The sequence below is a fragment of the Mobula hypostoma genome, chromosome 24 (assembly GCF_963921235.1).
Source record: "Mobula hypostoma chromosome 24, sMobHyp1.1, whole genome shotgun sequence".
Taxonomy (NCBI): domain Eukaryota; kingdom Metazoa; phylum Chordata; class Chondrichthyes; order Myliobatiformes; family Myliobatidae; genus Mobula; species Mobula hypostoma.
The window spans coordinates 30,451,596-30,467,491 of record NC_086120.1 but is presented as its reverse complement, the minus strand read 5'-3'; the positions used below and the strand labels follow the sequence as shown (position 1 = coordinate 30,467,491).

General features: G+C 41.9%; 1 protein-coding gene across 5 annotated transcripts in view; it reads right to left on the bottom strand.

The window, feature by feature from the left end:
• Positions 1–15,896, bottom strand: part of LOC134337532 (CUGBP Elav-like family member 4) — a 588,910-nt gene that overhangs the window by 114,517 nt on the left and 458,497 nt on the right. The gene's annotated exons all lie outside the window — the stretch shown is intronic.

The window sequence follows — 15,896 nt, the reverse complement described above, 5'->3', positions numbered from 1 at the left end:
TTTACTTCTGTCTCACTCCTACACCAACCTCAACCACACAGCATTGATCTCCTATACTCAGTCTGTGAAACATGTGCTTCTGAATCAGAAAGGATTGGGTTGAAGCTTCCTCTGTAGACCTGAGCACAAAAAAATTAAGCTGCGACTCCAGAACAGCAAAGAGACAAAGCTGTCTTGCCAGGTGGTGCTGTCTTTTGAATGAGGTAATAAATTGAATTCTTACATGGGGCAAGCATGAGCAACTAGGATTCCTTGGATTTCAAGCCAAGTTACTAGAATATAAAAACAAGGATGTAATGTTGAGGCTTCATAAAGCACTGGTGAGGCCTCATTTGGAGTATTGTGAGCAATTTTGGGTCTCTTATCAAAGAAAGAATGTGCAGACATTGGAGAGGATTCAAAGAAGGTTCACAATTCCGAGATTGAAAGGCTTATCATAGGAAAAGGGTTTGATGGCTCTGGACCTCACACAAATGAAGGGTGACCGAATTGAAACCTGTCGAATGTTGAAAGGTCTCAATAGAGTGGATGTGGAGGGGATGGTTCCTATGGTGGGGAGTCTAAGACTAGAGGACACAGCCAGAGAATACAAGGGTGTTCTTTCAGAATGGAGATGAGGAGAAATTTCTTTAGCCAGGGAGCAGTGAATCTGTGGAATACATTGCCGCGTGCAGCTGTGGAGGCCAGGTCATTGGGTTGGTAGTTGATTAGTCAGGGCATGAAGGGATACGGGGAGAAGTCGGGAGACTGGGGCTGAGAAAGAAAATAGATAAGCCATGATGAAGAGCCAAATGGCCTAATTCTGCTCCTGTGTTTTATGGTCTTATGCTCTTATGTTATCTGATGATATTCAGTCACATAGCTATAATAAATGAATTGTGGGTTTCATACATCCACACCACCTTCTGTGGAAAAGTCACTGAGCTGAAGAATTAAATCTCAGATGTGCACTCTCTTTCTCCATAGATGCTGCCCAACTTACTGAGACTTCAGCCTTTTTTACTTTTACTCCATCTTCAAGGTGATCTTCCAGCTGAACTGAAATTTTTGAGTATGCTACAACGACTGCCTGGGAAATGGTACCATTGAACTTTTATTGAGCAGTCTAAAAACATCTAGAGGCAGGTCTAACAAGTCCAGATGCAAAATTGTATTTCAACATGACATACGGGAAATAAGAGATCAGTGTAAAACAATTGGAATATAATGTAGTTTTGGTACTGTTGTAAAATTCCAGCTGGCTCAGTGACGTCCTCCAGAGAAGAAAATCTGTTACTGCAGTTCAAAGAGTGAATAGATCACCAGACTCCTTCGTGGGATGGTTGATTTGTCATATGAGAAGACATGAAAACATACTAACAACAAACAACAGGAATTCTGCAGATGCTGGAAATTCAAGCAACACACATCAAAGTTGCTGGTGAACGCAGCAGGCCAGGCAGCATCTATAGGAAGAGGCGCAGTCGACGTTTCAGGCAGAGACCCTTCGTCAGGACTAACTGAAGGAAGAGTGAGTAAGGGATTTGAAAGCTGGAGGGGGAGGGGGAGGTCAAATCCCTTACTCACTCTTCCTTCAGTTAGTCCTGACGAAGGGTCTCGGCCTGAAACGTCGACTGCGCCTCTTCCTATAGATGCTGCCTGGCCTGCTGCGTTCACCAGCAACTTTGATGAAAACATACTATGTAGCTCTAGTGCTTAAGACTTTTGCACAGTGCTGTATTTTTCAACATGGAGGGGAGAGCAAGTTTGTAAATCTGGCGGGAGCAAAGGATGCTGGCAATGGCAGAGGGTGGAGCACCACAGGAGAGATGCCGGAGAGCGGCAGAGAAGGAATGCTGGGGCTGGGGGTGGAGTGTTGTGCAGGTGCAGACACACTCAGCCCTGAGACACCAGGCAAGGTCACTTGATTCCAAACAATTAGATTATTGATCATTACAGAATGTCTCTCTGGCACTTCTCTCTCCCTCCACTCTCCCTTCCCCTTTTCCCAACCATGATTCCCTTCTTCCTGCCCCCTTCCCTCTCTCAGTCCACATTCACGACTCATATCAGAAGCAGGATCATTACACACATATGTCATGAAATTTTGTTTTTTTGTGATAGTGGTATAGTGCAACGCATAAAATTACTACAGATATATGCGTGCCTAAGACTTTTACACAGTACTGTATATTGTCTTACACTGAGGAAACAAGAAGCGAGCTCATTGAAATGTTAAAATCCTTACAGATTTTAGACAGGGATTCTGCAAAATAGATGTTTCCTTTGGTCGGAGTGACTAGTATCAAGAGTCATGGTTTCAAAGTAAAGGGTCATTCATTCAGGACAGTGATGAGAAGCAATATCTTCACCCAGTGACAGTGAATCATTGGAATTTTCTTCTTCAAGTCAGTCTTGAAGGCTCAGGTGTTGAGTAAATTCAAGAGAGCAAGATCAATAGATTTTTAGATAGTAAGGAAATCAAGGTATAAGGGGTTAGGGCAGGGAAGTGGCACTGAAAGAAAACATCAGTCATGACCTCTTTGAATGATGGAACAGAATGGAAGGCCAAATGGCCTTCTCCATCTACATTTCCTGTTCTTTTGCATCCTGGTCTGTCCTTCACATCACTTCAGGTGTGGAGTCTAAACTACCCTCTAAAAACCATTAGACATAGGAGTAGAATTAGGCCATTCAGCCCATCGATTCAGCTCCACCATTCCATCATTCCATTAACTAGGAAGTCTCTCCGTCAAGGGCAGAAAGGCCTAGTTAGCAACATTCTTAGTATTAGTTACAGCTTTTCAAGACAAATGAGTTTAGCTTCGGGGTTTAGGACCTGAATTCAATCTATACCACCAACAATTAACTTAGATTTATAGAATAACTTTAAGGAGAGTGACCAGAACATGCAGGAAGGATTGGAGCAGTTTGCTGTGCTTTTCATGAGGATAATTGTCTCACAGCTCTTACTGTAAGGTGATCCACTGCAACTGAAGTCAACTCACTCTCAGCTGTGGCCAATAATTGATGACTTTGCTTCCTGAAGTAAGCATTCCCTGTAATTTCCCTACCAGCGCTCCTCGAGTTAGTTCATCACCTACTACACAACCATAGAAATTCTCCACTTAAGATCAAATTAAAAATTCATCAGTGTAACCAGACACAGTGTTAAGATGCAGATCAAGCAACTAAATATTTGTGTGATAAATACTGTTCATCAATCACTGTTGCACTGTGTACAGGTATATCATGTATACATACATACAAGCACTCCCTTAATCATGGCAACAGCTTATATTTATCTAGCACCCTTATGACGTTAAGCACTGCCAGGCATTAGCACCCTTGTGTATCTAAAACACATATTTTTATGGGAAAATTTGGAAAGTTTAAGATTAAGAGTGTGATCAGGAAAAAAATTGTCACCGAAGCACAAAATGAAATGCTAAGCTATTACCCAATAGTTGAATAAAAGAGATGTGATATAAAGATTATATAAGATTAATACAAGTCAGATTCACACTGATGTAACATCTAAGTATAAGATATTTATAATCTTTCGAATTTATATTCTATAATCCAATCTATAAGCAAAGATTAACTTGTAGAAACTATTGGGTATCTGGGTAGGAACTAAGGATTGAAATCACATCAGCTGGATAGTTACATAGCTTGGTCCCATTTGAAGTTGTCAATGCAGTTTTCCATACTTCCTTATGATAATACAAAGAAGCCATTTATTCATTGAGTTTTTGCCAGCTCACAGAGGAATCCCACGTTCACACTATTTTTTCCTAATCTCCTCATGTTCCCTCATCAACTCCCTCATATATCTACTGCATGTTGGGCTGGCAGCCAATGGACTATTCACCAGTTCAGTTGTCCTCCCAACCTCTTATTCTTCCCTGCAAAAGCAAAGAGAAAGAATTTCATTCAGGTTATCCAGCTTCCAGAGAGCAAAGGAAGGACCCTATTAGGTAAATCTTTGTGTCTGATGGTCTTGTATCCCCATTCTATCCAATTTGATCTCACATCAGCACCTACAACATAAGGCTGCCATTTTAAATTGGATGCATCATCAGCGGTTTGGTCATGTGACTTCCTAGCCTTGCCATCCCCATACTATTGGTTGGCTGACTTCTCGTTGTCATGGTTCAATGTTTTCCTTCATCCAATGGGAAAGCAAATGAACTTGCCACCATCCAACTGAGTGGAGCTTCAGTCAAACATTCTTTGCTTTTACATCTCTTTTTCTGGTATATGCATAACCAATAGAAAAGAAGACGAAGAAAAATTTGCACATTTTCTCATTAACTCAGTGATAAAAGCAACATGACTGTGGGCCCATGAACTCTTCCCCAGTGCTGTTGCTACTCAGCTTTATCTTTCCCCTGGATCTGCCCTTGTGCATAATTTTTTTAAATCCCTGTCTTCTGCTTGTTCTGATGAATGGGCATCACCTTTAACTTTGTCACTCTTCGTGTCAGCTGTGATGCAGTGTTAGCAGTCTTGCATTCTAGTGAGAGAACCGTGGCTGAAGTCTCACTCCACAGCACAAAATTGAGAGTGGTGCTCTAGTGCAGCACACGAGATGAAATGTTGTTGGCTAAGATGGGTGCAAAATCTGTACATCTGCACTATTTTGACGAATAGAAGTGGAATTCTGCCAAATTTTTTGGTCACTTTGAATTTACATCCCGCTTGGTTATTCTGGTGATTTGGGAGCTACGTGACTATTGGCTACGTGACTATGATTGCATTTCAAGAACTGCTTCATTAGCCGGAAAGTGCTTTGGGATTGCCTGAAAGGAACGTGAATGGTACTTAATAAATTCAAGTGAATGGACATAAAGTTAATGGAGATTACCATCTGGGCAGGTCCAGGGACGTTGATGTGAATATCTGGAATAGGAAAAGGATGAAGAACCCAGGCACCTAACCCTTTGACAACTAAATGGGCCTATGGAGCACGATTACATACTCAACCCAGCTGAATCTATTTCCATTTCAACAACTATTCATTACAGTTTATCTAATGCATTGTTAATTGTGTGAAGGGATTACCAACAACAAATGTAATTATTAAATTATCACTTTATAATTACATTGGTATACATGGAACTTCAATGCATTTTCTTTTGGGTATAATAGAGCACTCCAATACTAGATTATTAATACATTTAATGTCTTCATTAAGTCATGTATTGTTTTAATGGACTCGGCTCTGAATATTCAGTTCCATTGGTCGAGTTTCTCAAAGGCTCATGTCTCACTTCTCTACTCATTTTCAGGCACGACAGTGATAAAAATGAATATTGGAAGGTCACTTTTATGACAGGGAAGTCAAAAATATGCCCAATGACTGTAAACCGCTCCCAAAATACTACACCCACATGAACCCATAGTCATCGCATTATTAATTGGCACCCAATTGCCCACCATTGAGAACATCTACCATAAACGCTGCCTGGGCAGGGCAAAAAGCATTATCAAGGATGCATCTCACCCTAACCATGGACTTTTTACTCTCCTCCCATCCAGAAGGCACTACAGGAGCCTCCGCTCCTGCACCAGCAGGCACAGGAAGAGCTTCTTCCCTGAGGCCGTGACCCTGCTGAACCTCACATCACAGCGCTAAGCAGTATTGCACCCATATTGTACTGTCTCAGCACTTCTATATTTGTGTGCTGTAGCACTTACTTTTTATTCGCAGTTATTTTGTAAATAAACGCTATTCTTTGCATTTCTGGTCAGATGCTAACTGCATTTCATTGGCTTTGTATCTGTACTCGGCACAATGACAATAAAGTTGAATCTAACCTAATCTAATCTAATCTAATTAAAGTTATGGTACAGAAAGAGGCCATTGAGCCTATCAAGTCAATTTCAGCCAATATAGTGATATCCCATCAAATCTTATTTCTAAATTCTTCCGCCATAGTCTTATATATTAAAGCAGTGATTGTTTAAAAATAAGATGTTTTGCTCTTTTTTATCACTACTTATTTTGTATTTCTATATACCTGTATATATAGTATTTCTTATCGTAATTTATAGTATGTTTTATATATCGCACTGTACTGCTGCCACAAAACAACTTTCACAACATACATCACTGATAATAAACCTGACTCTGATTCTGATTGTACTCTCGTTCTTCTGTGAACATAACGCTAGTGTCTGCCATTCTCAGATTTTCTGACAGCGAGTTCCAGACTAAACCCCATCAGTCCCACCAACTGAATAAAAAAAAGCTTTCTTCTTTAACTCCCACCTTCTCCTTCTACAAACTCTATGCCCTTGGTTCTTTGGTTATTAACCAATATTGACACTGTTACCTTGCATATCTCAGCTATTTCCTGCTACAGAAGGCAGGCAACTAGCTGCCAGCACAATATATATACTTTTGTACAGTTGATATGTCCTGACTCACTGTGCAATGAGGACATTGTCATAGTAAAACCTTCCTGCTTTGTAGGTGCATAATTTTAACATAGTCAAAATAAGATATAGGGAGGAGAAGATGGTGGCGTGACGCAGCGTGCGCGACCGTTCCTAATGTATATCAATATGTGTAACTAGGGGTGCCATGCACAATCCGGATTTGATGGGGACAGCCCTGAAAGCATAGAGGAACATCTGGAGAAACTTCTGAAATGCCCACTTCGCTGCCGCTGCTACTGTGCGATCGAGAATCTCCGGAGACGAAGGCCCCAAATCCTTGGCTTTGCGTATCGCCTGTTGCCGGGGCTGGGGTTGAAACGCTCAGCAGAGATGGTGCTCAGTGCTCGGTGTCAAATAGGTGGTTGGAGGCTCGGAGTTGTTCGGACGGACTCGGAGTCAGACTGTGGTCGGATGCTTCCGGGATGCTATATCGGCAAGTTGGCGGCGCAGGAGGTTTACCGTCTGCTTGAGATGATGGGACTTTCGAGAGACTCTGAGACATTTACTGTGCCATGGTCTGTTCTTATCAAATTATGGTATTGCTTTGCACTGTTGTAACTATATGTTATAATTATGTGGTTTTTGTTAGTTTTTAAGTCGGTTTGTCATGTGTTTTCCTGATATCATTCTGGAAAAACATTTTTATCATTTCTTAATGCATGCATTACTAAATGACAATAAAAGGGGACTGCATGTCCTCATAATCATAATCATAATGTAGAGTAATAGCATCAAAATAATTATTAGATTAGCAACAAGCAAAGCCGAGGACTCAGGGCCTTCCCCTCCAGAGATTCTGGATCACACAGTAGCAGCGGCAGCGAAGTAGGTATTTCAGAAGTTTCACAGACGTTCCTCCGTGCTCTCAAGTCCGTCTCCATCAAATCAGGACTGTGCACGGCACCCGACTTGACAGATATCAGATATCATTCACCGGAGTGGCCGCTGCAAGCTGCATCGCGTCGCCATCTTCTCCTCCCGCCTTATTATCTTCATTGTGGACATATCTGTTATAACTTGATAGGATGTCACTGAAACCTGATGATTGAGAATGCGTTACTGCAGGAATGGTATGTGTAAGGCTGGGGTGGAATGGATGGAAATTAGATGGTTTGAGTTTCAATTCCATCACAGAGTGGCTCAGAAGCTCACTGCTGGCTTTTTGCTGATCTCAGGTGTTCTCTAGGTAGGTCTGCCAGTAACTCTTACAAGCAAATAACAGCTTGTGGGCATCTTCTGGGATTAAGGTTGCTTTGTTTCTGGCAGCCCACGGTCAGCCATGCCTAATGTTGTACCATCACGTCCCACACTTCAGACCCACTGCCGGTATAAACATGGAACTGTACCCTACGGCAGCAAAGGATAAAAATCTGCAGATTCTGGAAATCTGAAGTAAACCAGAAAACAACAGAGATACTCAGCAAGTCAGGTCACGGCTGTGGAGTAATTTACTCTTTAATGATCAGAGTGGAGCTATTTACATTAAAACTCAGATCAGCTGTTAAATAAAAAGAGATAAATTAAAGATTAGCTTTATTTGTCACACATACACTGAAGCATCAAAACATGCAGTGCAATAGGTCATTTGCATCAACGACCAACACATTGAGGATATGGTGAGGGCAGCCCATTAGTGTCACCCTGCTACCCATGCCAACATGCCATGTCCGTAACCTACTAACCCAGGAGTGGCCAACCTTTTACATTCCATGCATCAATTTTTACACGCACGAGTTCAGATGCGCCATACAAACCCTTGTACCCTCATTCCATACTTGTAAAAATATGTTAATATAGACATACTTAGCATTTTTACATGATGTATTGATTTAATATAAAAACAAGATAGAAGTCTCATTAAGGTAAGTAATGTTTAACAAATATATTTTGTCTTCTTTTGATTTCTTCCTTTTTCTTAATCGCATATTCTTTCCATAACTCAGACCCAAGCACTAGCTTCAGTTTTCCTTCTATTTCAGTCTGTTGTGTTTTAGAGTGTCTATTAAGATCATGTCTTCTAATATGTGAGAAAGTGTTTTCATAAACAATGCACAACGGTTTTCCTGACGGACCTGCTATAAATAAGAACTCATTTTCGCACTGTTCATTGAATTCACACTTACTATCATTTTCTGCTTTTCTTTTGCACTGTGATGGGTAACTGAATGTAAAAACAAGGCTTAGTTTTCGAAAAAGTACAACATTGCAAATGTTCACAAGGGACGAACAAGGCACAACTCCATAGTGCATGAGTGTCAATTGTAAACTGACTGGCAAAAACCTGTGACGCACCGCTGGTGCAGACGCCTGGCGCCTCAGGATCAAACAAGAATCAAATGTGTATTGAACAGTTCTGGAACAACTGCAGAACAAAAGTCCTTCTTTCCTACTTTGACTCATTGAACATTTCTTTTAATTGAAAACAGATTAATGTGAAAGGAGATAATATTCGCCAAAAGATGTGCACGAAATAATAAAATCGCTAAAAATAATTGCTAAGTTTTAGGTTTATTCTCAGTAAAACCCATTTCTAGCTCTAAGCTACTTGAGTTCCTGTTACAGATTTTTTTTTCTATACTTTTGGTGCATGCGCCATAGGTTGGCCGTCCCTGTACTAACCCGTATGTTGGAGGAAACCAGAGTACCTGGAGGAAACCCGCGCTGTAACGGAGTTAGTGGGGGAAATTGAACCTGGGTTGCTGGAGTTGTACACTACCACAACACCTGTACTAAGCTGCCTTGCTGCCTTATATTGTAAAATTTGCCTCTGGTTGCTATGTTGGCTAATGTTTCGGGTGAAGAATGTTTCATCAGAATTGAGAAAAGTTAGAAACCAAACGTGTGCTATGCTTCAAGGAAGGGGAAGGCCGAAGGGAACAAAGAAGGTGTCTGCAGTGGGGTGAAGAAAAATGATACAGATGTTCTTGGTGTCGGCTGAGAGAGGGCTATGAAAGCGTAGTGACTATGACCATTCTGAGTGGCTAAGAGTAGTCTTTAACCAATGATGATCTGACTGAAGCAGATGTAAGTAGACAGAAATACAGGAGAACATGGCAGATGCAAATATCTGAAATAAAATCATAAGATAGCTGGTGGTATCTGGAAACAGATGTAAATCTTCCATTAAGTTACACCAGATACATTGAAAATCGGTGAATACAGGCCACTCAGCCCCTCATCTGATCTACCATGTGTTAAAACTAGGGTGAGTTTTTGCAGTATGATGAGCAATGGAGGAGAGTAAAGCTCACTAAATAATCCAGCGACTGATCAATAAACATCGCTCGGGAGCTCCTGGTATAAATAACTCCAAGCTCCCTGCAATCTCATTATCTGAAGATGGGGGGAAAAGAGCACAGAGGGAGAAAGCCCTGCAAAAGCACACTCCTTGGCCACAATATCCTGCATCAACACCTTATCCTCCAGGCCCAAGTACTGTGATACAACCATCTTCCCTCCACATATTATGGACCTTGGTCCCAGCCTACAGAATCAGGCCTTGATCTTCAGACCGGGCAATGGGTTCTGACCACTGTCAGCTTTACCAGAGGTCCAGCAACTGATTTACAGAATCAGACACTGATCATTAGTTGATGGTGACACTCACATCACACCATGGATCCAGGTTCCAATCACTGGACTTCTGTGCATCATAAACTGACTTTCCAGAAGCTCACCCAAACCCTTCCCTCCACAAACCACCACTCCCCTCAACTCCTTGAGCAACTGCACCCCTTCTATCCTCAGTGACTCGGGTCAACGCTATGGTCACAGGCTCCGAGCTTTGGAAATCTTCAGGACAGCATCCTGATCTCTGGATACTACCCCACCCTCAGGACCCAAGTGAGGCACCCAAAATCCTGTTAATTTTCCCTGTTCCCAAGTTCTCCAGATCTGATCCTTATCCAAAACCTGCTGGATTTTCCTTTGTCAGCACTTTTCCTTTGATCGGACAATGGCACAGATGCAGTAGAAATGTTCCCAAGCAGGTCTAGAGCAGGAGCTTGAAAATCCTAATCTCCATACAAGAGAGGAACTGTCTAGTGGAGCGATCATCATCAGAATAGTCTGAGTCAGAGTAGTAATACTTTGATGGGGGAGTCCAGAACCAGAGGCCACAGTTTAAGAATAAGGGGTAGGCCATTTAGAACGGAGTTGAGGAAAAACATTTTCACCCAGAGAGTGGTGGATATATGGAATGCTCTGCCCCAGAAGGCAGTGGAGGCCAAGTCTCTGGATGCTTTCAAGAAAGAGATGGATAGAGCTCTCAAAGATAGCGGAATCAAAGGTTATGGGGATAAGGCAGGAACTGGATACTGATTGTGGATGATCAGTCATGATCACAGTGAATGGTGGTGCTGGCTCGAAGGGCCAAATGGCCTACTCCTGCACCTATTGTCTATTGTCTATTGTCTCAGCAGACTTAGGTGAGAACAGGTGGAGGTGAGGTAAGTAGGTAAGTTTATTTCTTACTTTTTTTTTGAACTCACGAAATAACTGGGGGAATTTCTGCAGGGCCTGTGTTGTATTCTGGGTGTCAGGTGTGGAATTTCCAGGAGACTTCCACCCTCTACGATGGCCACATTTGCACCGGGTGCATTGAGATGCAGCTCCTCAGAGACCATATTAGGGAACTGGTGCTGCAGCCCAATGACCTTTGGCTTGTGAGGGAAAGTGAGGAGGTGATGGACAGGAGCTACAGGGAGGTAGTCACCCTAAAGCTACAGAAGACAGATAAATGATTGACTGTCAGGAGAGGAAATGGAAAACGTCAGATAGTGGAGAGAATCCCTGTGGCAATCTCCATCAACAATAAGTTCTCAATTTTGAGTATTGTTTGTGGGGGGTTGCGAGGAATGACCTACCCGGAGGAAGCAACAGCGGCTGTGCGTCTGGCACGCAGTCTGGCCCTGTGGCTCAATAGAGGATGGCAGCAGTAATAGAGGACTCTATAGTTAAGGGGCAGATAGGTGATTCTGAACGCATCCACATTACCTTGAAAAGGGTGGGAGAGCAGCCAGAAGTCACGGCACAAACTGGTACCGAAGATATAGGTAAAAAGAGGGAGGAGGTCCTGAAAACAGAATGCTGGGAGTTAGGAAGGAAATTGAGAAACAGAATCTCAGGATTGCAGCCTGTGCCACAAACAGTGGGGATAGGAATAGAATGAGGTGCCAGACAAATGCATGGCTGAAGAATTGGAGCAGAGGGCAGGGATTCAGATTTCTGGAAAATTGGCACCTCTTCTGAGGTAAGTGTGACCTAAGCAAAATGTGACAGGTTGCGCTTGAATCCGAAGGGGACCAATATCCTTGAGGGCAGGTTTGCTAGAACTGTTGGGAGTGATTTAAACTAATACGGCAGGGAGATGAGAACCAGTATGATAGAGCTGAGGATAAGCCAGCAGGTTTACAAGTAGGTGATGGGTGTAACATGAGTGTAAGGAAGGACAAGCCAAAGATTGGGTACAAATGCAGACAGAGCAAGGAGTTAAATTGTACCACAGAAGCAAAATTCAAATGGGTGAAGAATGCAGGACTGAAGGTGCTGTATTTAAATACAAGCAGCATTCAGAATAAGGTTGATGAACTCGTGCCGCAGTTAGAGATTGGTTGGTATGATGTTGTGGGCATCAGTGAGTCATGGCTGAAAGAAGGCCAGAGTTGGAAGCGTAACATGAAAGGACATACTTTGTATCAAAATGGCAGGCAGGAAGGCATAGGCAGTGGTGTTGGTAAAAGATGGAATTACTTCTTTAGAGAGAGGTGACATATGGTCAGAGAATGTTGAATCTTTGTGGGTGGAGTTAAGAAAATGCAAGGGTGAATAAACCATTGTGAATCATACATATGCCTCCAAATAGTAGCCAAGATGTGGGGCTGAGATTGCAGAGGGAGCTGGAAAAGGAATGTAGCAAGGGTAATGTCAGAATTGTAATGGGGGACTTCAATATGCAAGAGGATTGGGAAAATTAGATTGGTGTCAGATGGAAGAGAGGGAATTTGTTGAATACCCATGAGATTGCTTTTTAGCACACCATGTGCTTGAGCCTTCTAGGGGAAATGGTTTAATAATAACCCAGATCTTATTACGGAGCTCAACATAAAGGAACCTGTAGGAGGCAGTAATCATAATATGAATGAATTCATAGTGCAGTTTGTGAGGGAGAAGCAGAAGTCACATGTACCAGTATTGTAATTGAATAAAGGAAATTATAGAGGCATGAGAGAGGAGATTGCCCAGGTGGATTGGAGGGGGATACTGGCGGGGATGATAGCAGAGCAGATGTGCCTGAACTTTCTGGGAGTAGTTCACAAGGTGCACAAGATATGTCCCACAGAAGAAAAAGTTCTCAAATGGCAGGGGTAGGCAACCGTGGCTGACAAGGGAAGTTAAATACTGCATAAAAGCCTAGGAAAGGGCATATAATGCAGCAAAAGTGAGTGGGAAGTTGGATGATTGGTAAGTTTTTAAAATCCAACAAAAGGCAACTTAAAAAGCCATAAGAAATGAGAAGATGAAAAATGAGGTCAAACTACCTAATAATATAAAACAGGATACTAAAATTTTTTTTAATTATATAAGAAAGTAAAATGGAGGTGAGAGTTGATAATGGACCACTGGAAAATGGTGCTGATGAGGTGGTAATGAGGGACAAAGAAATGATGGATGAACTTAATAAGTATTTTGCCTTAGTCTTCTCTGTGGAAGACACTAGCAATGAGCCAGAAGTCCGTGAATATTAGGGAGCAGGAGTGAGTGCCATTACTGATACAAAGGAAAAAGTGCTAGGCAAACTAAAAGGTCTTAAGGTGGATAAGTCACCTGGACCAGATGGACTACATCCCAAAGTCTGAAAGAGGTTGCTGAAGAGATAGCCAATACATGGGTTATGATCTTTCAAGTACTGGAATATTGCAAATGTCACTCCTCTCGTTAAGAAGGGAGGAATGCAAAGGAAAGGAAACTATAGCCCAGTTAGCCTGACTTCAGTGGTTGGTAAAGAGTCAGAATCCATCATTAAGGATGAGTTTTTTGGGTAATTGGAGACTAATGATAAAATAAGTCAAAGTCAGCATGATTTCTGTAAAGGGAGATCTTTCTTGCCTAACCTGTTAGAGTTCTTTAAGGAACTACCGAGGAGGATGAATAAAGGCGAGGCAGTGGATGTCATTTACTTGGATTTTCAGAAGGCATTTGATAAGGTGTCAAACGTTAGGCTGCTTAACAAGATATGATCCAATGGCATTACAGGGAAGATACTGGATAGAGGAATGGCTGACAGGCAGGAAGCAGTGAGTGGGAATAAAGGGGGTCTGTTCTGGTAGGTTTCCAGTGACTAGTGGTGTTCCTCAGGGGTTAGTATTGGGACCACTGCTTTTTACATTGTCTGTGATTTAGATACTGGAATTGATGGTTTTGTGGCAAAGTTTGCAAATGATATGAAAATAGGCAGAGGGGTGGGTAGTGCTGAGGAAGCAATACGATTGCAGAATGTCTTAGACAAATTGGAAGAATGGGCAAAAAGTGGCGGATGAAATATTGTGTTGGGAAATGTGTGATAACGCATTTTGGTAAAAGGAACAAAAGTGCAGATTATTATCTAAATGGGAAGAAAATTCAAACATCTGAGGTGCAAAGGGATTTAGCCCTTGTGCAAAACTCCCAGAAGGTTAATTCACAGGTTGAGTTTGTGGTAAAGAAGGCAATGCAATGTTGGCATTTATTTCAAGGGGAATAGAATATAAAAACAAGGAGATGATGCTGAGGCTTTATAAGACTGTGGTCAGGCCGTACTTGGAATATTGTCAGCAATTTCAGGCCCTATATCTCAGAAAGGATGTGTTGTCATTGGATAGAGTCCAGAGCAAGTTCACAAGGATGATTCTGGGAATTAACGAGTTAACATATGAGGAACATTTGGCAGCTTTGGACCTGCATTTACTGGAATTTAGAAGAATGCGGGGAAATCTCACTGAAACCTACCGAATGTTGAAAGGACTAGATAAGGTGGATATGGATAGGATGCTTCCCATGGTCGGAGTGTCTAGAACTAGAGGGCACGCCTCAAAATTGACGGGCAATCCTTTAGAACAGAGGTAAGAAGGAATGTTTTTTTTAGCCAAATAGTGGTGAATCTGTGGAATGCTCTGCCACAGACTATGGGTATATTGCAAAAATTGATAGTTTCCCGATTGGTCAGGACATCAAAGGTTATGGCGAGAAGGCAGGTGTATGGGGTTGAGTGGGATCCGGGATCAGCCATGATGGAGTGGTTCGGCTGACCGAATGGCCTAATTCTGCTCCTATGTGTTATGGTCCTAAGGACTGATTCTGGAGAACAGGAAATTGTTTCTAAGTGCTGAAGTTTGTTGGTATAGCTCTTTATGCTCATTTTAGGCTCTCTTAACTCTAGAGAAGTGCATCTCAGCCCAAGTATCAAAGTATCTCATTGAGTGTTAAGCACTTGGGACATTCTTGGGCTTTAAAAGCTGCTTCAGAAATGGAAGCTTTCCTTCATTGTCAGGAATAACATTTGGGAAAGAGTATTGGTGGTTCCAGTGGTTCGAACCATGCACTAACCTCTTGATCTTAACTACTGCAACTCACATCTCAATGCAAGTACAAAATGGTTAGGGAAGAATAAACTGGTACAGTTTACATGAAATTAGGGAAAAGCCGTTCAGCACAGCAGTGAATGAGCTAGAAAGACAAAGCAGAAAGGCAAATTGAAACAAAGCCTGTAAAGGGTTCTCAAGCTCTTTGCATTATCCTCAGACCTTCAGTGCCATAAAAATGCTACATTTCTTTAAAAATGGTATTTTTCTTTATTTGTTCACAGATGTCAGTGTTAGTGGCAACATTGGGATATGTTGTCTATCATATCATAACGTTCTCTGCGAAGATCTGGAGCCGTGCCCCACATCCAATTCTACTCTTCAGGTTCACATCTCCTTATTGACTAAGGTCCCAATTTCCAGACCCAATCTCCAAAGTCAAGGAATATGATCATACCTTATATGCCCCTCCTCCTGAAATATAGACTTCAAGCATCCATGCCACTTTGAATTAGAGAGGGAATTCCTTCTCATCTCTTTCTTAATGAACTGACCACTTACTCTGAGACGATACAATCTGGCTGTAGGCACTGCAACCAGTGGTAAAAGTCCATCTGTATCTACCCCATCAACACCCCCGCCCCCAGAATCGTTCACACTTCATTGAGATCACCATTCAATATTCTCAACAACTGATATTAGCATTTTTAAGAAATTGCAGCCACTCTGAAGGTGCAATGATTTGAATCCATTCCTTCAGGTTCTTTTCTTAAATAATTAATATTATTTCAATAATTCTTCTTTTCTCTGAAAAGAAATGTATGTTTAATATCCCAGAGCTTTCTCTAAGGACAGCAATGGATGTTTCCGGTTGGTTTTTGTCAATGAATTGATCCCGTGTTTTGATACCAC